A 23,957-nucleotide genomic window follows, 5' to 3' on the forward strand; every position below is an offset into this window, starting at 1 on the left:
GTTTTTATGGCATGTCTGAGTTTGTGAACTAGTGGATCTATGTTTATTATGCCCTTTCAGCTCTTTTCCTTATGTTTGTTTTGTTCAATCCTGATATGCTAGCTTTTGTTTCATCTTATTATATTTTATCTTACCATATTATAATCCCATAGAAGCCTGCTTATTCTCTAACAAGAGACAGAAAAGGGTTGGAACTGGATAGGCAGAGGGATGGAAGGAGGATAAGTAGAGGAAATTGTATTGGATATATTATGTGGGAGAATTATATTTTCAATGACAGGAGAAAAGACAGGGAAAATGAGAAAATAATATATATATATATATATATATATATATATATATATATATATATAGCTCAGAGTGATAGATAGGATACCCAACATTTTCTCTAGTTTCAACATCCTTCTCTGATCTTGAAATATGATGGTCTCCAGAAGTGCACAACTTGATCCATGTGTATCACACACACACACACACACACACACACACACACACACAGCATTAGAGAGGTGTTTGTGAATGTCTAGGAAAGCATTCCCAGAAATAATTAACTAAAGTGAAGATCCACCTGGAATGAATACAGTTCTGCCGTACAGGGTTGGGTTGAAATGAGTAAAAGTCCTTTCTCCTTTCTTTGCTTCTGGGATCCCATAGATATTAACATCTGTTATATGCTCTCCATGCCACAAAGCCAAAGCCACCCACTACCATGACTTTCCCATTATGATAAACTATTTCCCCCTAAACAGGACAAAAATAAATGTCTCCTTCCTCAAATTGCTTTAATGTGGGATTTGGCTAAAGCAATAAGAAAAATAACTCTTCCACAGGCAGGTGAACATCATATATTAAGATAATTGACATACTGAAAGGATTGATTTATATCATTCTATTCATAATTTTGTAACTGCTTTTTTAAAAAAGTTTCCCCTTATTTTAGAGATTATAATATGATCACACCATTTCTACCTTTCCTTTTCTCTCTCTAAACTTTATTACATGCCTGTTCTTTCTCTCTCAAATTTGTGGCTTCTTCTTTCATCAATTATTGTCATGTACGTATGAATATTTGTCGCTGCATATTTAGTCTTCAATTAGACATGCTCAGTTTGTATCCTGTTACCTGTATGTATGTTTACAGAGCAGATCATTTGGTCCTCAGAAACCAATTAATGTGTTCTTTCCTGGACAAAATTTTTTCCATCCTCAGTATTCTTTAGTTGCCTATAGTTCTTTCTGTAGGTTGGAAGTCTGATGGGCTTTTCGCAACCACTTTGGTATGTCTATTGTTGTTGTCCTTGTTCAGTTCATGTTTAGCCTGTCATGTTCATGAGACTCTATGGGTGTAGCGTATGACATTACTAGGAGATAAAATCTCACAGAAAACTCGCTGATCCTCTGTGCCTTCCAATCTTTTCACTTACTCCTCTGCAATGTTCCATGAGTCCTACATGTTTGAGCAGAAACATTTTCATTGGGACTGGGGTCTAAAACCTTGCATTTAGTCTATTGATTGTGACTTTCTATCTGTTAAGAAGTTTCTTTGATGAGGAGCAAGGACTACATTTATCTGTGAGTAGAAGAACAAATGTTTAGATTGTTGATAGGTATAATACTAGTTTAGTAAAGTGTGGTAGCACATTATCCTCCAAGATCCAGGGTTTCACTATCAATGAGTATCCGACTAAATTTTCAGTTTCAGATATGGTTTCCTTATTGTAGATCAGGTCTCAAGTCCAATTAGAGAGGTATTGGTTACTGCTACAACTATACTCTAAGGGGTGCTGTGCCATGCTTGCTGTTTTTGAGCTTTCTAGGTGCCACAAATAGTTAGGACTGTTGGTGTCTTCTATCATTCAGGGAGTTGGCATTCAGGACAGTTCAAGCTGATGGGACTCCAGGACCTGTTACTGTCAACTTCAGCAGTAAAGATTTACCTTACCTCTGGGGGATAACTAAGAACAATAGAATTAGGCTGTGTTGGAAGTCTTTTGGTCTAGTTTCTCATGTAAACAATGTTGAATAAATGGTGGATAAAAGGAAACTTAGTCAGTTTGAGGCCATGTGTTTTCCTTTCATTTTTTAACCTAGGAGCTGATTGTTTGTGTTTTGCTGTCTCCTAGTATTTATTTTGTGAGATGTGGTTCCTATGTTTTCAAGTAATTAACAACTGTATTAGGGGAAGAGACATAGGAGTGGATACGTGCTCCCTTCTTTGTTTTCCCTAGACTCTCAAAGTAAACAGATATGAAGAGGTTAGGAGAGTTCAGCACTGTATTGATCTCTAGAATAAATTTGTAAGATATGAAGAAAAATGACTCTTAGTTTCTGTTTTTTTGGTTCAGTTTTTCAGTGACTATTGCCATAGTCTTCATCGATCTATCGCACTGTGTTTGGCTAGTTTGTCAAAAATAAATTTTTCAAGTTATTTGTACTCTTGCAAAGGATAGAACTGTGAGAAAAAAATGTACTTCTCTGGATAAAATACTATAAATTAAGATATGAGAACACTAGTACGGCAATAGGACTTTGTTGAAGAAAGAGAAGGAATATGGAAAGTTAATGTTATAGCTTTTCAAACAAAGATATATTTCAAGCAAATATGTATGTAGGTACTTGTTTTACAAAGATTCAAGATTGAGATAAAATAAATAACAGAAAATTATCATTTCACCAGAATTAAACTTATTGTGCTTTAGATAAATTTGAATTTAATAAATTACACTGAGTAGAATGCAAATATATTTTCTTCATTGCTTCCTTAAACTTGAAATATTTCTTTTACAAAGGGCTAAATGAGATATGGGAGAAGCTGATGCACTTCCTGACATGTTTTAGACAGGACAGGAGCATTATAGACCTTATGCCAGAGTAAGACACCTCTAATCCCAGCACTCTGATGCCATGGAGCAGGGAGACAAATAGTCATGTTCCGACTGGGTCAAAAAATGACATCCTATTTCAAAGAATTAAAGAAAACAAAAGATCATGCTGCATTTGGACTTACATCATTTCCACCTTCATGGAGAATATCCAGAATAAAATTGTCTGATGAAGAGGTAAAAAAAAAAAATGTTGAAATAAAATGCACCTTAGCCGTACAGACGTGAGAAGAGTGGTCTCATAAGTTGATTAGTTGGGTTTATCCCTTTTAAATCTTGACTGCAAGAAAGCTGGCATTGATAGAAATTAGAGGCCAGTCTAGGAAGACATAGGATTTCAGTGGCAGTGACTTCTCTTAAAGCTGCTCTATTCTTCTACTCATCAACACCTGTTAAATTACCTGGTGAATCAGGCAAATATAATCATTGCTCTCAAACAGGAAGTAGAGTGAATGCCACAATAATATAGGAAACTTTTTGACAAGGAAGTGAAAGAAAACCACCTTGGGTTGCTGCAAAGTATATGCAAGTGAGATGATAAAAAGTCACTGCTCACCCCATGATGATTGGGTAGAGTCATGTGATCTTGTTATTGTAATTAGTGTTGCATTAAACATGGTATTATATGAGTTTGTTTTATGTACTGATTTCCTTTCTTGAAATACAAACTCAGCAGTGAATTTCAGGATCAAATGAAAATTATGGTTTTTTTTTTTTTTTTTGATCCACTTCCATTCTGTTTCCTGTAATGACTACAGTAGATTTCATTCTCAACAGTGGTGAATAAAGGTCCCGTTTACTCCACATCTCCTACACTAGCATTTAGTGTTCTTGGTAATCACCATTCTGACCTAAAGCAGATGGGTATCATTGGGATATTGATGCTTTTCTTGTTCTTATTAATATTGCGTGTCTTTACATATACCTGTCAGATGTTGTTTGTCTTCTTCGGTGCATAATCTATTCAAAGCCTTTGCCCATTCTAAACAGGGTTATTTTTTCTTACTATTGAATATTTGAGTTGTTGTATGTTGTTGTAATTCACTCTCTACTGAGTGTACAGTTTGCAGATATTTCCTCTCAATTTTTAGTTGTCTCTTCATTTCATTTTCATAGAAGACTGTTGTGTTGGCAGGGAGAGAGGTTGGGGATACTTATCTATAAATATATAAATGCACCATTCTCAGTTCCTTTAGTGATATTAGTATGTATGTTATTTCAAGGGTGACTGCTTGGTATTGAAACCAATTATGGGGCTCACCTCTGGTTAGGTCTAGTTCTTCTCTCAGCATTCCTTGTTTTCCTGTAGTTCATTGTCTAGGGATGGAGCCTCATGATATTTCCCCTGTCGATATTAGCATATCTGTTGGTTTGTTTTTGTTCAGCTCTTGTTTAGGCATTTCAGAGTAGATTTGCCAGTTCGCATTCACATCAACAGAGAATGAGTCTTCCTCTTTTTACATCTTTTCCAACATTTTCTGTCATATTTTTCCTCTTCTTAGACATTCTAAGAAGCATAAGATAAAATCTCAAATTTCTTTTGATTATCATTTTCCTAATTGCTATGGATCTTGAGATATTAGTCGTTTTTATTTCATCTTTTGAGGACTCTGTTTAGATTTATGACTCTTTTTGAACATTTTATTTCACTATTAACTCTTTTTTGAACTCTATATTCTGGATGTTAATTTTCTATCAATTATGCAACTAGAAAAAATCTCTTCCACTTTAAAAGCTTATTCCTTACCCAACTGATTATTTACTGAACACTTCTATAGCTCAAATATTCTACTGGAGAGAATGGGGCTCATTATGTTAGATTTACAGGACCTTTAGAGAGGTCAAATTTAAACATTTATTTTCTAAATGAAAGAATCAAGTTTAGTGAAATAATTGGTAGTTACTTAAGGAAAATGACTGATGTAGAACTAGAAGCAAGCTCTTTGACTTACATATGAACATCTGACTATGTAGGCTGCTTATATTTGCTTTTATTAAAAATATTTATTTGATCCAGTAAACATTGTTATACTTACTTGAATAAATTTAAGAAAAATATCAGTGCCAACTGGCTAAGAAATATAATTTTATGGAGTGTTTTCTAGTGCATATATATATTTGATATAAACATTCCTGCTAATAATGAATCTGTTGTGTTCATATTGACAGTAAAATCTCACTCACCATATATCTGACTACTAAGGTGTTATTATAAACCATATCAAAAGTTACCCAAATACTTGGAACTAAATTGATTCCTATGCCCCTCAAATAAGCAATCTTGAAACCAAATGAGAAACATGGCAAGATGAGCTAAAATTCTTAAATGACTCAAACAACATAATCTGAACTGCAGACCTCCAAAGGTCTCTCTCTGGAGTTTTAATTAAGGATAATGCTCTTCTCTTCAGGAAACAGACACTTTAAAACTTTATGGGGGAAAAAAAAGCAATAGATCTTAAATCCATGTGAGGACTCAGAGAGAAACAGTACATACTAATCCCACTGCTATAATTGAAGCTATTTTGAAGATTTAATTCTCACTCCTTTTTTTTTTTTTTTTTTTTTTTTTTTTTTTTTTTTTTTGCCAAAGGCTAATGCTTTGCATGCAATGATAAGGTTCAATACCTCCACAAGCTCAGAGATGTTTTCCTTGGGGCTTAGAAAGCACTGCTGTTGATAAAGATAGAATTGCCTCTTTTTTAAGGAGAGGAATTATTTATGCAATATAAAGTGTTTTCTCCTTTTAATTATCCCCTTCCTTTATATTCAAAAGCCATTGAGGTTTCTCTCAAAGAATTCTACCTTAGACAACCCTGTTCATTTTTATACACTGTAACTCATTTATCATACCTCCAAATAAAATTTAACAGCTATCTTCCATAAGACAACATAGTTCACTTGACTTCACCTATATTTATGAAGTGTGGAATATGGAGTATTAAGAAATAGAGGTTTGATAATATTTTTTAAAATTGACAGTGTTTGAAACGGATGAAACCACAGTTTAGAAAGTCTAAATTTCGAGTGTGTCTTTTAACAATATCTTACATGGTGATATTGAATCTGCATTTTTTCATGGCTTCTATGGCAGAAGGTCCCACAGTTGGCTGCCATATAGTCATATTAACCTAAAAACTTGAGACTAGTGGGTCTAAGGTGCAGACCCTTCTGCATCTGCAATAAAAACTGAAGCTCGAAACATGTCATGTTCATAGCTTTGTTACCAGTAGGAAAAATTTGAGATTCTGGTATATGGAACAAGATGATGCTGAGAACTGAGAACCAATCTGCCCTTCATGTCTGCTACACAATACTATAACAGCACTGATCATGAGACTGCATGCAGCCCATTTCTATTTCCTTCATTCAAATAAATATTTTCCAGCTCACCCTAAGATAAACTAAAACACACAAAAATAAATGAAAAACAAGCAATAGTAAAAATAATTACTTTAAAAAGTGACCTCAAAGACAAATCCAACTTACTTCTCATCATAAAAGATGAGGAATAGTGAACACATCTAGAAAGTGATGTGTTTAATTATGAAAACTTACCTTCAGTCGGGCGGTGGTGGCGCACGCAGAGGCAGGCGGATCTCTGTGAGTTCGAGACCAGCCTGGTCTACAAGAGCTAGTTCCAGGACAGGCTCCAAAACCACAGAGAAACCCTGTCTCGAAAAAACAAAAAAAACAAAAAAAACAAAAAAAACAAAAAAAAACAAAAAAAAAAAAAAGAAAACTTACCTTCATTACTGGCTAAGACTTATGCCATAATAAAAACACCATAGACATTTTATTTAAAAAATACAAAATCTATTTTCATTGTAAGTCTAATGAACATTATAACCAAAGAAAAAAGCTTCATTAAATGAAAGAGAAAACTTATATGGAAATGTAAATTGTAGAACATATTACTCTTAAAACTGTAGCTTAAAAGAAAGTATAACAGACTGTAAAATACACTATGAATAAATGAGGTATAAATATAAGTGTTAAGACTTTGTTTCAGATTTAATTGCAAAATTTAAAAATCATTTTCTTTGGAAAATCCACTTGTGTGGTCCACCAATAATTATCTATGGCTACTTGATGCCTTCTTACGGTTTTGTTGTATTAAGGGAGGGGCTGACATCAAATCATGAATCACACAAATAATATCGCTTGTACTGAAAATCATTGGCTATTGGGAGGTAGAAGAAGATGGTTGAACTACTGTGTTTCTTTTGGGGATGATGTGAATATTGTGCTTAGTCATGGTTGCACAATTTGGAACATTAAAATATCACTAATTATATTTTTAAAAATGTAAATTTCCTGTCAACGGAATCTCAGGAAAGTGTTTGTGTGAGGGTGGGAATAAAAGGAAGCAAATCAGATTGATCTGGAATTCATCCTAGGACTTGGGAATCTGAGGCAAGTGTACTGTGAGTTGCGAAGAGGGACACTGTCACTCAGACAATAACCACAAGTACAACTTTGTGGCTCAAAACCCTCCCTCCAGTGACATTTACTAGTTTTGTATTGTCAACCAACTATTGCTCTTGTGTGCCTTGCTAAACAGGTCTGTCTAGACACTTAACATTTCTGTTTTTTAATTGCAAGTCACTGCCTTAATAACTTCTTTGCTCTTTCTTTCTTGGAAAGTCATTGCTTTGGTTTGGATGTTGCTTATCCCCAAATGCCGAAGTATAAAGACTTTGTTCTACGTGTACTGCTAATAAGGAGAACCTTTTGAACGTGTTGCCCAATGGGTAGTCTTTAGGTCACCTGAAGATACACAGATCAAGACATCATGAAACACTGTCTCCTGCATCTTCTTTTTCTTCCTGGCCATGCAGTTAACACTTTCACTTTTTTCCCAAAAACTCCCTTGATGTCATGATGGCCTCCCTTGTCACAATCTCAGAAAAATAGAGTTACTTCTTGAAATACCAAAAACTCCAAAACTGTTAGCAAGAACAAAGTCTTTTCTATCAATAAACTGAATACTCTGGTGGTTTATTATGCCAATGGAAAACCTACAAGCCTTCATTTGGTCAGATATCTCATAATTACTCTAACTGTCAATCACTCTCACTTTGCTTTCTCTCTCTTACTCTATCCCCCTCCCCCGGCAGTATTACAAGTATCCCATGTTGGTCTCAACTTGTTATGCCAAGCCTTCTCAGATGTTGGCATTACAAGTGTGAGCCACAGACCAAACTATATATTCTTTTTCAGTCCAAATTTCTTTCTAAGTACAAAAGAATTAGTGACGCCTCTCCTGAACACAAAATACAACATTCTTCGTATATTGTCTTGCCACTTTCAATTACTGATCTATCTACATAATTATACTTCCTTTTCACTGTCCTCAGGACTTCTTAATATTTCATGCAGAATTCCTTATGTAACATTTTACTCTGTTCTCCATCCAAGCAATAAAACATGACCTGATTTTGTTTCTCCTCCCCTTTTAAATTTTTTGTTGAATCTTTGTGAATTTCATATCATTTATCCTGACCCCATTCATCTCCCCAATTCCTTCATATCTACCTTTTGCTGTTGCACCGTATCTATCCCTGTTGAAATAAAATGATATTTAAAAGGAAAGCAAAAAAAAAAAAATCAAAAACCAAAACCAAGCAAATTAACTAACAGTATAAAAATAAAAGTGGAAAATGTAGTGTGACACAGTGAGTCACACAGTGGACCCTTGGGTCCATACATTTTTACATGTAATTGTTGTTTGCTATAAGTCATTGATCTTCTTGCCGTCTCTGGTTTCTGCTATGCCACCAGTAATGGGTTCTCACGGGGGCTCTTCTTGGTTTGTTGAGACAGGGATTCTCTGTAGTTTTGGAATGTATCCTGTAAACTGGCTTTTTTAGACCAGGCTGGCCTCGAACTCTATGAGATCCCCCTGCCTCTGCCTCCAGAGTGCTGAGATTAAAGACATGTATCATCACTGCCCCGTGATCCTTTATATCTATAGGACCAGCCCCTTGCCATGCTCCAGCAGTTCACAGATGAGTTGGATGTTGGAGTGGTCCATCTTATAGCTCTGATTCTGGGCCTGGGTGGTAGCTGGATTGGTCAGCCCACCAGGTTTCTCCCATCATCATCACCTGGGCAAGCTCACCACCCTTATCCGTTTTAGCTCACTCACTGCAAACAGGCAGCAAGGAGCATTACCAGTTCTGCTCTTATTCCCTAGAGGTGAGCTGACACCCACACCACCAGGGCCAGCTCTGCTGTTTTACCCAGGAAAGGTGTAGGGCCCATTCTCCCGAGTGCTGCAGTTGATGAGATATAGGTCCAGATCTCCCACTCCCGTGGTACCCAGGCCTGCTCTCCTGCCTTCCGGAGGGTGACTAAAAACAGGGTCAGGGGAGGACATCTTTTCCTCATCTATGCCACTGGGGCAGGGTAAGCTCTTCTACTTCCAGGATGTCAGGACCAGTTCATCTGCACCCCAGACAACAACATCAGTTCTAATATGTTGCCCCTGTAGTTGTAGGGACACTCTGCTGAGTTTGGTAGCTGGTGAGGGGCAAGTCCAGCTCTCCCAAGTTACCTTCTTCTCTAGTTTTCCAACAGCACCATGTCTGGGACAAGCCTGAATTTTATTTACTTTCATAGTTCAGCACTTCATAGAGTTCATTGGAGATAAACGAGTACAATGAATATGTGAAGTATATAAAACATGTCAACTGTCCCAATTCCATTTCTGTTGCCGTAATATAATACCACAAAAAGAAAAAGAAAACTTAGGGAAGAAAAAGTTTATGTTTAGTTCAAATTTCAGGTCACAGCATATCATTTCAAATGTTATGACAGGGATTTCAAGTGATGAAGTGGTCACATCCACAGTTAAGAGCATTGAGAGAATGAATTCACTCATGCCAGTTAGTGAAGAGTTCGATCTCAACGTTGCTTCAGATAAAGACCGCCTCCTGCCTCGGGAATGCTGGCACCTAAAATGGTCTGGGTATTCCCACATTGGTTAATGTAATTAATACAGTCTTCCATAGATATTAGTATATGCCATGCTGAGATAGATAATCCCTGAGGAATACTCTCTTTCCAGGTATTTCTAGGGTCTTGTAAGTTGATAATAAAGTTAATCATCCTATTCTCCAACCCTTTAGTCTCAGTATTATCTATAAAATTTTCTATAAGATGAAAAAAATAAAATAAAATAAAAACAACAACAAATGTCTTATGGTGAAAACACATAAAAATGCATGTGATATATTGTGCTTATACACTATATTTAAAGACAGGAACAAAATCAATGTCTTCAGAGATTAAGAACTTCATATACTTTCATGGATGCAACCGCTCACACACAAAGCACGACTAACTTCACCCTCTCCTGAAAACATGTGCTTAAATGCTGAGAACTGAAAGGATAATAAAAAGAAAGAGAAAAAGGGATAGTAAGAAGAAAGCATTCAGGGTTTAAATACAAGATACTTTGAGATCTTAAAAGAGGGTATTGTGAGTGATTTCTTGAATTGCCTCACTTAATGTCACGAAAACCCCTGGAGTAATTGGAATACTTGTCCCACAGTACCAGCTAAAGGAGAAAAAATTATTCAGCCCACTGATTTATCCATAGAAATAATCTGCAGAAAGAAGACTTGAGTGCCGAACCAATTTTATGCTGTCAACATCTGAAAAGAGTATTGCCCAAAGGAAAGCATAAAAGCTCTGAGGATCTGGAAATTCTGCAAGTTTTCTTGCCTTTTATTAAAATGATAGCTTTGTTGCTCTGGCACATTTTCTTCACAAGAACAAAGTTTTTAAAAATTATTTTAGAAACTCAATTTGCACTAAGGAGTATCAAGTTGATAAGCATAAAACATACACTTGAAAGGACATCTGAAGTGTCCCATCATCTAGTCTGAATTTGTGTGATGAATACCTAATGGCTTTGTGGACTTGCCTGCCCCAGGGAATACAGTAGAGAGTAAAACAAATTGCTTTATGTCTTCTTGGATATTAAAGTGTTGTGGTGAATATATGCATTAAACAAACTGGCAACAAGTATAAAAGTGAATAGATATTCACAAGTAATCAAGGCTATGTGGAATCAACGAATAGATCCCGGAAAAAAGAAAATGCAAAGAATACAAGTGAATGACATTTTGACAGATATGAGCACAGGTTGTGATGAGTGAATGACTTGACCTGTGATGAATTTAGAAGGAGAGCGTATAGATAAAAGACATGGTTCACTTTCATGAGAAGGGCAGCAGTGCCTATCCTATTTTAAGAGATTGGGTAATTTGCTTGGGGAAAGGGCTGAAATGGGCATGGTGTTAAGATTGTTGATAGAGCAATAAGCAAATACAGCTTTCAAGCATTTTTATTGCTTTCTTTTTTAACTATTACTGAAAGATTTTTAAACATTGAATTTAAAAATTGATTAGGTTGAGAAGGGTGCTTGCTTAGCATGCAAAAGTCCTTGGGTCGAGTTCCAAGCAACCAAATAAACAAGTAACTACATAAATAAACAGGAGACTATGTAAATTATGTATGAGAAAAACGACTTAGCAGTTAAGAGCACATGCTGGATTTGCAAAAGATCAGAGTTTAGTTTTCAAACATCTACATAGGCAGCTCACAACCACCTGTGACTTCAATTTCAGGGGATCCTTCAATCCCTTCTAGCTTACCATGGACAATGCCCTCATGAACACACAGAAGCAAAAGGACACATACATATATACATAACTAAAATAAAAAGTAATACATTTAAAGAGATTGTAAACTACTTCTGTTTTTCAGAGTTTACTTTCATTCCTCTCTCCGTCCCTCTCTTCCTCCCTCCCTCTCTCCCTCCCTCCCTCCCTCCCTCCTTCTCTCCCTGCCTCCCTCCCTCCCTGCCTCCTTTTGTTCTTCTTCCTTCTTTTTTGTTGGTGGCAAAGTCTCAACTAAACCAGGGTAGTCAACAAATATGTAACTCCTATAACTATAAATGACCTAGACTTTTACTCTTAAGTATGAAGATCAAAGATGTGTTTTACCATCTTTGTGTTCTACCATCAGCTGGTCATTTCTTCATCCCAGCCATAGGTGCCAACACTTTTAACATTACCATTGTCAAGCCCATCAACCTAAAGCTTATCTATGGTGCTAATTAAAAATGTACAGGAGATCCCAATCCCAGTTTTCTAATACTATCAGAATTAGCTTGAGCCTAGTATTCCAAGTCTCCTTTTAAACACACAAGATTACAGTAGCAAAAATGATAAAAAGTCTGACAGAATTTCTTTGCAAATGTGATTGGGATACAAAAAAAGTTTGCAGTCTTACAATTCTGAAATATAGTATATTTGACCTTGAAATTTACTTATCCTCTACTTGCTTAGGAGATGATGGAGAGCTAATCAGCCTCTAAAACTTGTATTCCCTCTTTTCAATGATTTTCTCTTCTAATTGAAATATAAATGTATCATTTCTTCTCCTATTTTTCTTCCATCCAGTCCCATCCATGCCCTCTTATTTGTTCTCAAATTGACAGTCTTTTTCCTTTGGTTACTGCTGTTTTACATATACATATATATGCATAAATATAAAAATAAAACCTACTTAATCCATTCCTTTTTGCTTGTGGCTTGACTGTGAAAATTCAGGGCTGACCGCTTAATATTAAATAAACAATTAGGGCCTCAATCCTGAGGAAAAATATTTCTCTCACTGTCAGAAATGCTAAAGTTGCTTATACTTCTCTGTCTAGGTATGGGCTTCCTGTGATATTTTCTTTTTCAGTATTAGTATGTCTATTGGTGTTGTGATTGTTCAAATCATGTTTAGATAGTCATATTATTGAGGTATTATAAATGAAACCTCCCTCTCACTTCTAGGAAAAATGATCTCACAACAGACTTCCTGGTCCTTTGGCTCTTAAAATATTTCTGCCTCCTCTTCATTGCTGTTTTCTGGGTCTCAGCTTTTCTTCCGGACAGAAATCCCACATCTGGTTGCATTTTGACCAGTTGTGGTTTACTGTCTTGGTGAAATCTAGTACAAAGAGAGACTTGTTTGGAGGAATAAGAACTGCACGTAACTCAGGGAATACAGATATGTACAGTTAGGAATTATAAAGGTTTGTTAAAGCTGCAGTAGTAGATTCTCCTTTAAGAACCACCATCTCGCTAACCCAACATACTTCGCTAGATTTCTAGTAACTGGCATGATTTATCTCCTGTTGAGCTAGGGTTAAATCCAATTAGACAGCTGTTGGTTACCAGCATACATGAATGCCACTCCTGCATGTTTAGTGATATCTTACCATGATGATTACAGTTGTGATTCATAGGCATCACAGCTAGGTAAGATATAAGACAATTGATTGCCTCCCTCACTGTGGCAACTTGAATAGCACCTACTGGTACTGCGAAAGCTAGATCACAGGAAGAAGGTTCTCTGCCTATATCCAGCTCAAATCTTCTGTAATCAGTGTATGAAATACATGGTATTATCAGCAACAGGAGCTACTTCAGGGTCTAGGAGACAACCATGCACAGCAAAAATTGCTTTGGAAGTCTCCTGAGCCACCCTGACAGACCAACATTAATAAAAGAGATTGCTCATGCCAGTTACCAAAAAATTACATACAACACTGATGGGGAGCATTGTACACCAAAGTGGCCTAATTTAATTTTACATATATATATATATATATGTGTGTGTGTGTGTGTGTGTGTGTGTGTGTGTGTGTGTGTGTATGTATGTATGTGCATGTATGTATATATGCACATATATATGGTTGATATGTATTTTAATTTTTAGGATCTAATCTGAAGAAGTGTGTTAGTCAGCAAGCATCTGGGAAGCCAATATAAGCAGTATAAGATTCAGCATCCTATTTCACCCTCATCAATTTTCCTGGAACATATTTTGCCTGTTGAAACAGAGCTGGTTTCAAAGCAATGAGAAGACAAGTGGGATCCCAGGACTCTGTTAGAAAGAATATCTTTCAAATAATCAATAGCTACATGAACTAGATATGGAATATAAATTCCACCTTGTAATACTATTGTCAGCACATTCCTCTGCTTTAAAACTTGCCCTCAACCTCAGGCCCAGGGGCTCTCTTTACTGTAATTTCTGATAGAATCTAGCACAATTGTAACATACACTCCTGTCAACAGCATCTCAGCTTGATGAAACTTTCCATTTATTTGACATATAGGTAATAAAAATGGTTGCTGGTAATAATAAATGATGTATAAAGTGTTCCTGCTCTGGAAACTATAATCAATAACTTTCCAGAATATCGTGGTTCAGATGACAAGCTCATTCTTAGCTTGTGCCATTCCATCACCTTAAATCCATGAATTCCACCCATTAATTTAATTACTAACAACTCTTCCAGCATTGTATAAGAGGACAAAACAAGACAGTTATGATTTCAAAAGTACATAATCGTTTAACTTTTTTGAATATTTAGACACATTTACTGTTGTTAGATGATTTTTATTCTTAAATGCTAAAGTAATAAGTACCATAAAATAACTAATTGAAATTATAGCTGTTACTTATATATTTATTATTGTAACTTTTCATTTTCTTATTAAAAGAAAAGATCAGGAAGTTTGCTGTGAGACTCTGTCACTTGCGAATGTAAGAAGCTATTCCTATATAATCTCACTAACATAACTGCCTACACACAATCTGGACAAAACAGTAGACATGACGAACTGAAGAGTGGATACCATGAGGCTTCAAGGAATCAACCTCACACAAAGAACTGCAGGAAACAAAGGACTGCTGAGAACTGGGAAAATGTGTTCCCTTGGGAAGAGAACACCAATGTGTTATCTAGTACCAAATGATCAGTCATGAAAACATGAATAAAAATAATCTTATCATGCTAAACAAGCTTTATTTATGAATATTTATGAATATACATATATGCATATGACAACAATTAATGAAATGGAGGGGCCATAAGTTTGAAAGAGAGCAAGAAAGGGTATATGGGAATTTTGGAGAGTAGAGAGAGGAGAGAAATGAAATAATTATAATCTCAGAAGCAAAAGAAATAAACACGGTAGTATACAAGGACTGGTAAATATAAGTAAGTATACATTTTGATGCTTTATTCTTTTCAATAAACCATTGTAAAAAAAAAAAACAAAGTAGAATGGGTCACTGCATTACTGGAATGTTTGTAGCATCTTCTTAGGAAGACCAAGCGGGTTAAGATGGAGCTTTCTTTGAACACAGAATACATGTTTAACAAAGCAGTCACTATAGAGTGTCAGAACACTGACTATGAACTGAAAAACTAGATTAAGTTTCTTAGTTTATATTCACTAGCAGGTTGTATCCGACATAATGTATTTAACTACTTGGAAATTTAGTTTTCTTATCTCTATTACTAAGAAAACAGCATAATTATGATACTTACTTCAGAAAATCAGGTGAACTTCTGGAAATGAATCCCTTACAAGTGATCTCCCTGCACAGCAAAGATGAGCAAGTAATTAGACAAGGAAGGAGATTGATGGTCAGGTTCTCAAATGAACACTTTGCTTCTTGTTTACTGCATTCCAGACAAGAGGAAGGCTACGATAAGCAGGTAGAACATGGTTCTCGTCATGTATAAAATGTGTTTGATGATATCAGTGACACATGACAGAGCTTTGAGATGCTTCCACATGTAGAAATACCTAATCAATTGATCTTAATTATAAGTTGTGATCTTCCCTAGTGTGTGTGTGTGTGTTGTGGTGTTGGTGTGGTATATGTCATAGTGCAAGTGTAGACCTTAAAGAACAGCTTGTGGGAGCCACATATCTCTCTCCACAATGAGTCCAAGGAGTTGAACTCAGTTCATTGTGCTTCCTGGTCAGCATGTTTACCTGCTTTGCCATCTTACCAACTCTTACTGTTATGTATTTCAGAAGGCAAATTTATGAATACTTTTATATTTTCTTTATTTGTTTTAGATTTTTAGAGACAGGGTTTCTCCATAGCTTTTTGGTTCCTGTCCTGGAACTAGCTCTTGTGAATATTTTGCTTATTTTTTTCTGAAATATTTTAATTGTAATTTAGACCCTACTGACAAATTATTGCTATCTAGACATACTCACTTTCTCCCAAATATCCACTTAAGAATTTGAAAGAAAAATGTTTAAGAAATAGTATTAAGATCAAAATGACCTGAAACTTTACAAGAATCATTTTTTATTTCATTTAAAATATCCTGCAATTTTCCCTATCTTTAGTTGTCAAAAATTCTGAACATAATGGCGCCTCCCTAACTATAAGGCATACATTTCTAGGTGCTAAGTGGATGTTTAAAATGTTATATAAGACTAAATCCTGTATATACTATTTCTAATTCTGTATATATGTATGTACCTTTAATAAGTTTTAATTTATAGATTTGGTATTGTCTCAGTCAATGTTCCATTGCTGTGAAAAGACTCTATGACCATGGCAACTGTTATAAAGGGAACTGTTTAATTGGCGTTTGTTTCGGTTTTAGAACTTTAGTCTATTATCAGCATGGTGGGAAACAGTGACATGCAGGCAGACATGGTGCTGGAGAAAGAGCTGAGAGTTTTACAGCCAATCTGTGGTCATCAGGAAGAGAGCAAGTCATTTTGGCCTAGCTTGAGCATTTGAGACCCCAAATCAACCACAGTGACACACTTTCTCCAACAAGGTAATACCTACTCCAACCAAGCAATATCTCCTAATCCCTCTCAAGTAATACTACTCCCTAACAATTAAATGTTCAAATACATGAGCCTTTTGGGAGACATTCTTATTCAATCACTACAAGTATGTATATACATACATACTTGTACATACATATGTATATGTATGTACATATAACACATACCTATGCGACTATTAAGAAATACAAATATAGCTGGGTGGGAGCGGCACACGCCTTTAATACCAGCACTCAGGAGGCAGAGACAGGTGGATCTCTGTGAGTTCGAGGCCAGCTTGGTTTACAAGAGCTAGTTCCAGGACAGGCTCCAAAGCTACAGAGAAACCCTGTTTCAAAAACAAACAAACAAAAAAAAAAAACCCAATAAAAAAGAATTACAAATGTATAAAAATATTATTATTAATTAAGGTTATAAATACTATTACTGTTTTTACTACTAATATTTAATAGCAATTACTATTACTGATGTATATTAATGTATATAATATAAATATACATCAGCAATAGTATACATAATGAAATAGCACAAGTAAAAGAAACTACTGTAATAAAATTTAGATAAATGTGTTGTGTCTCTCCAAATGACTTATTATAGTATATTTACTCTGCTTTGTATGATTATGCAATGCCTGCAGACTAGGGTATAGTCTTTTGAATTATGTAAGTACTATGGGATAGTATGAGCCTACTATTTATGTTTAACTTAAATAAAGCCAAATACTACAATAGTAGATCAATAGAATTGATAATGAACATAACTACTAAGAAACAAATAGGCATGCAATTTGTTCAGCCTGAACATACTGGACAAAGGAAAATGGACATTCCATAAAGGAGGGAAATGGTGATGCCAGAATTTATCATACCTCCTAAAATGACACATTGTTGACTGGGATTTCTGTCTTGTCCAGTACCCACAGCTGTTTAGCCCCAAAGAAATCACATGAGGTCTATATTAATGGTAAACTGATTGGCCCATTAGCTCAGGCTTTTTATTAACTCATAACTTATATTAGCCTATTATTCTAGTATATGTTAACCACATGGCTCAGTACCTTTTTCAGTGGGGTAGGTCACATCTTCCTTCTTCTGTGTCTGGACAGGACTGGGGAGCAATGGGCTTCCTCCTTCCCAGAATTCTTCTGTTCTCATTGACCTACCTCTAATTCCTACATAGTTGTCCCGCCTATACTTCCTGCCTGGCTACTGGCCAATGAGCAATTATTTAAAACATAATTGACAGAATATAGACAATTGTCCCACACCAGACATTTAAAATTATGGAATATTTATTTCTGGGATTTATCATTTAACATTTCTAAGTAAATTTCACTTTGGGAGAGTAAAATGAATTAATTTATACTCATAGATATTTTTGAAAGGGTACGAACAAGTTCGTTTTCAATTAAGGGAAGCTCTGTAATACTAATTGATCATTACAAGAAAGAGGAGTACAGATCATAATGGCTATTATTGGTAAGTACCTGTTTCAAGATAGCTTCCTTTTTTTTAATGCAACTACTACTTGGAAGACATATCTATTACCGGCAATGTGGGTACAAAGGACAGCTTAAACTATTACCAAATCTCATTATATGAAGCAATATAATTCTATTTAAAATAATGTATACAGAATAAGTGCATTATAAAAATATTAATGTTGCTGTTAGCCATGAAGAAACAAACACACTCAGAAGTAAAGCTACTGGGACAATTGTCTATAGAACAAGTCTACATATCGCACAGTTTTGACAGTCTTAGAGACTGCAAATATTCCTGGGATATGAAGTATACATTTATGGAAACTGACCTTTGACAGACAGTGAATGACATTTTATTTAATAAAACTGACACAACAAGTACATCCTCATCCTTTATATAACTTGTCAGTGTTTCAGTCTGTAGCGATTGATGCTGTTCACTCTCCTACAGTTAAGAAAAGATGCAAAATATCTTGGCCAATTTCAGTTTTAAGAAGGCTAAACTTGTAAAAACAGTTATTTTTGAGAGAAAAGGTCACTGGTTTTCTAAACACAAAGACTTAGTACCATCATAAAAGAGAATTTATTTTATTAAAAGAATGATGAGCCAAGAAGGTCACGGTAGCTTGAAAAGAACAATCCCAGGTCATGAGCATATAAATCTTGAAAGAGGTTTTTCTCATTTAAGAGAGCAGGATTATTATACTATTTGGTAAAAGTGCAAAAAGCAATAGGAGGTTATTCATGCGATACAGCTACCAATTAAGGCTTTAAAACGCTTGAATGTAGACCTTACTAAGTCTGTATCTGTTAACACGTATAAATAGGACAAGGCTTATCATTTACATTGTTTCTGAAAGATAATACCGAACAAGAAATTAGTGAATGCATAACTATTAAATAACACACTTTGTTTCCCAGTCAGTATAAAAATAACTTAACTTATATTTCACTTTATTTTGTCTATTTTCTTATTTTATTTGTTTGCTAGTTTTCTTGTATAATTATAATTTAAACTACCCAGATTTAAAAAGAATGATGAAAATAGTTATGAATGTTTCAAGGTATTTGTGATGTTTTAAAAACTCTGGGGAGCTTGAGGGATACATATATCACAAAATACAGAATTATGTCACTATAATGATTTATCAACAAACTGTTCACTCTAAATTATAAAATAAAATTCTATAAAACACAGGTGAGAGATTTGGTATTACTTACCTTATATAATACTAATAGAATTAAATGCTGTGAACATATTATCTACCACAAAGTCATTTTTAAACTAGTGAACAGGAATTAAATTTCTTACCATGCTCAGTGCATAAAAAAGCTCCTCTTTGAGTTTGAGCATAGTGACATTTTTTTTTCTATTCCACATCTTAAAAACTATCTAATTTCAGTTCTGACACATTTAGACTTTGAAATTCAGTATTTTTTTAATCTTAGAAGTACAACAGGTTTAAGCATGCTAAAACCTGTCTTTTAAAACCAGTTCCAAAATGTGTGTTTCAAGGCAACTGAGAGCCCAGAATGTCACAAAATATTTTAACTCAGACAGTAGTACACAGAAACAGACTTACCTGGATATAAGCTTCTGAGTAAGAAGTGGCAGAAACGATGATAATTTGATTAATTGATAGAAGCAAACAATCAGATGCAGAAGTGAGAAGCTTCCCCAGAGCTATTATAATAGGAATTTAAGTCCACATACTCTATCAGCATCACTAATAAGGGCCTACAGCTGGCTCTTACCTAACTTCTACAGCAGAAGGAAAAAAGATAATCATTATAAAACACTTTCAGGACATTTTCTGTGAGTGAGATGGACATGAATATTGAAAGTATGAGATAGGCAATATATTATATACATATGTATATATACTAGCACACATGCATATGTACATATATATGTATATATTCAAATTAGTGTTTAGTGAATAAAAGTAGGCAACATGGAGAAATGACTGGGTGAGATAATCAGAGACAGAAACTCAGAGTCAGATGGGAATGTTTGTAGCAAAAACAGAGGGACAGATATAGCATCCTAGGGATCCTTGGGCTGGACAGGAATGAGAAAAAAGTGAGACAATTTGAGTACTAAGCTAAGATGAACACAGTCAAGAAAAGAAAAAAGAAAATGGAATATTAAAATATATAAGAACACTGGGTTAATCATAAAACAAACAACATACAAAATCTGAAACACCAGAAAAAAATAGAGAATCAGGGACAAAAACAGAGAAACATTTGAAGTTACAATTGTGAGAACATACTTCATTCATTATAGACTTAAATTTCTAGAAGATTGAAGAGTATCAGTGTGTATTGTATTAAAAACATCAACATCAATAAAAATACCCAAGCTGTAAGACCATTCACAAAACCAAAAAGAATATTCAGAAATCACAGAAAGAAAACAAATTTCCTGTCTTGTGGAAGAAAAATACTAAACCAGATTATCATCAGAAACCATGTAAGTAGAATGAAAATGAATTAATATAGCAAAAATGTTAAAGTAAAAACCATGAGATTTGAGCCTTCTGTGACTGTGTACATCTGTAATTGCAACACTAGTAAGGATGAAACAGGAGGTTATGAGTTTAAATCTACCCAGGGATACATAGGGAAATTCTGTCCCCCAAACCAAACTAAAACAAAATCTACAAAACCATGGTATTATCCATGGAGGCAGGGGGAGGAGAGAAGAAAGTGGGAACTTGGGTTCATATGTAAAATGAGAAAAGATTGTTTTTTAAAAATAAATAATTAAGCCGGGCGGTGGTGGCGCACGCCTTTAATCCCAGCACTCGGGAGGCAGAGGCAGGCGGATCTCTGTGAGTTCGAGACCAGCCTGGTCTACAAGAGCTAGTTCCAGGACAGGCTCCAAAACCACAGAGAAACCCTGTCTCGAAAAACCAAAAAAAAAAAAATAAATAAATAAATAATTAAAAAAGACAAATTCTAGGAGAACACTGAAAATAATTGAAATTAAAATCTGTCTACTTAAAGCCAATGTTGGAAATGATAAAAATAAAAATACATTATTTTCCTTATGAATGCATCTAAAATATATCTATATTATTAACAGCAATGTATTTGGCAACTAAAGCATCTTTTAAATAAGATGATAACCACAATAGTACAAGGGACTGAGAAGGGATTATAAATATGGATATCACATCTTCCACAAAGTCAAGAGGGGCTTTATGTTATAGCAAATAATATTCCTGTAGTACTTAGCATTATTCCACAGAATGCTCTTGACACAGTGTCATGTTAAAAGAGATAAAACCTTATAGCTCTAAAATAATTTAGGTTAAGTCCATGATTATTTTTGAAGTCATGGAAATGCCTATTTTGATATCTGACAAAGCAGGAAAAACATCTCTGTATGTGTACAGACATGATATACATATATGTTTATATATATATATATGTGCATTATGTCATCTGTCGATGACACAAACACTCACATAGTTGACCTGATTATCAGTATCAGATTGCTGCTAATTGATACTAATCATACATCCTATTCACCTCAAAAAGAATAGATATTCTCATCATTCACATATGAACAATAACCTATGAAGACATTCTCCAGATGATATAAATTTTGCATATTTGAAAATACGTAAAGTATATTTTCTTATATTTTTGTTTGTGTGCCTCACTTCTTCAGCCAGTAATTATGTTCTCAAACCACAATACATTCAAATAAAAAATAGGTAAAAAAGTAAACTATATAGAGATCAAATAAATACCTTTAGTCTTATTTTTAATAATGTATATACACATATGACAGAAAATATATGTGCATGGGAAGGCAAATTCTGACCGAAACCCAAAGAGAGTGTCTGATCATCCGGAGCTGTATGACAGGTAAATGTGAGTCACCTGACATAGGTACTTCAAAATGAATTTAGACTCTCTGGAAGTATAGGAGGCACTCTTAACTGCTGAACCACCGCCCCGCCCCCAGACTTCAAATTAGTCTAAATACATGGCTCAATCAAGAAATCACTGAGAATTTAAAAAAAAAAAAAAAAAAAAAAACTAATAATCACATGATTTTTTTTTTCTGTATTTCTTCTTGTTACAGCATGGGTGTGGTAATACATATAAAACTGGACAAGCTCTTGGGACTGTTAATGAGGAGACCTCATTTTTAGTCCATCTTGCTTAGTAAGGGACTGATTCACCAACACTGCTCCAAACAAAGGCAACATCATTTGAAACTATGTTCCATTTGCTAGGCACATGACAGGAGAGTAAGCATGAATCCTTGCTTTGAAACCCAGTGCTTATTTGGTTTAGTCTAACATAAGGTAAATCTAAATGAAACCCAAGCCTATGAGACCTATAGATATTGGCACTGTGGCGTTTGTGTTATGGTGCTTACAGACCCTAGGGCCAGTCCATTCATAAGGATTCTGCCTCAAACCAGGCACCACTTCACGGTACGTGACAACAATAGATTATACATGAGACATCAAGACCTGCCCCACGCTGATGGGAGGAACTACCCTTTACATATATTCTTTCAAATCATCCTATACAAGTCATAAACCTGTGATTTGGGACAATTCTGAGACTGGATTGCCCTCTAGTGTTGACACAGTGACAACACACTAAAGATGGTATTATAGCATCCCTTGATTGAGAGCACCATCTAGTATTGAAAAGCATGAATTAACCATAGACTCAGAGAAAAAGAGTAGCCTACGCAGAGTCTTTGGAAAGTTAGGGACAATGCCAGATTGGAACAAATATCTGTTCCTTCAGTGTTCATAAAGCATTGCAGATCAAGAATCAAGAGCGCTGAGAAAGCCAGGATGCACTTAGAGGCAAAGAAAGATACTATAAGCATTATATATACATACATATATATATATATGTGTGTGTGTGTGTGTGTGTGTGTAGATAGAGAGGGAGGGAGGGAGGAAGAGAGGGAGGGAGGGAGGTAGAGAGAGAACTAATAATAAAAGAGCCCAGAAGACCTCTAAAATGTAACTATTCTTCTCCTGTTGGGAAGGAGTGCATCTTTCATACTATGCCTAGAATCAAATGGGATTTAATAATTATCAGATTAATCTTAAAAACCAGAGCTGTCAACATTGGGGAAGTTATTAATATTTTATATTGATGTAATACAACACCATGACCAAAGCCACTTATAGAAGAGAGGGTGTAGTTTTCTTATGGTTCCAAAGAGATAAAAATGTGGCAAGGTAGGAAAGCCGGTGGCTAGAGTAGAAGATGAAGGCTCACATTTTGAATGCTAGACACCAAAAGCGACTAAATTGGTAATGATCTGTGGTTTCTAAAACCCTTAAGCCCACTGACAGAGTCATACTTTCTCCATTGAGGCCATATCCCTAAACCTATCCTAATAATGCTACCCACTGAAGATATGCTATTAAAACATTTGAGCCTAGCCAGTTGTTAGTAGTGCACACCTTTAATATCAGCACTCGGAGGCAGATGCCAAAAGATATTTGTGAGTTCTAGGCCAGGCAGGTCTACAGAGCAAGTTGCAGGACAGTCAAGGGTACACAGAGAAACCCTGCACAAAACAAAAACAAAAACAAACAGAAAAACAAAAACATAAAAGAGCAACAACAAAAACCATCTGAATCTATAGAAGACAATTTTTTTCAAGCCACCATGGGAAAGCCCATCCTTACTTTCATGTGTGCTAGAGAGCATATTCTACTATGTCCTAGAAGAGAGTGTAATCTACTCATTTTAGTACAAGGTGGTCAATATAAAGCCACCAGGCAATGCAAGTAGGAAGGGAGAACATAGTGCATATATAAACTACTAAGCTGCAACAGACAATGTGATTACATAGGGTCTACAAGGGCAGTTCATGGAATCTCTATTTCTTCATCCCAAGGAAAGAAA

Source organism: Chionomys nivalis, chromosome 19, assembly GCF_950005125.1.
Source record: "Chionomys nivalis chromosome 19, mChiNiv1.1, whole genome shotgun sequence".
Classification (NCBI taxonomy): Eukaryota; Metazoa; Chordata; class Mammalia; order Rodentia; family Cricetidae; genus Chionomys; species Chionomys nivalis.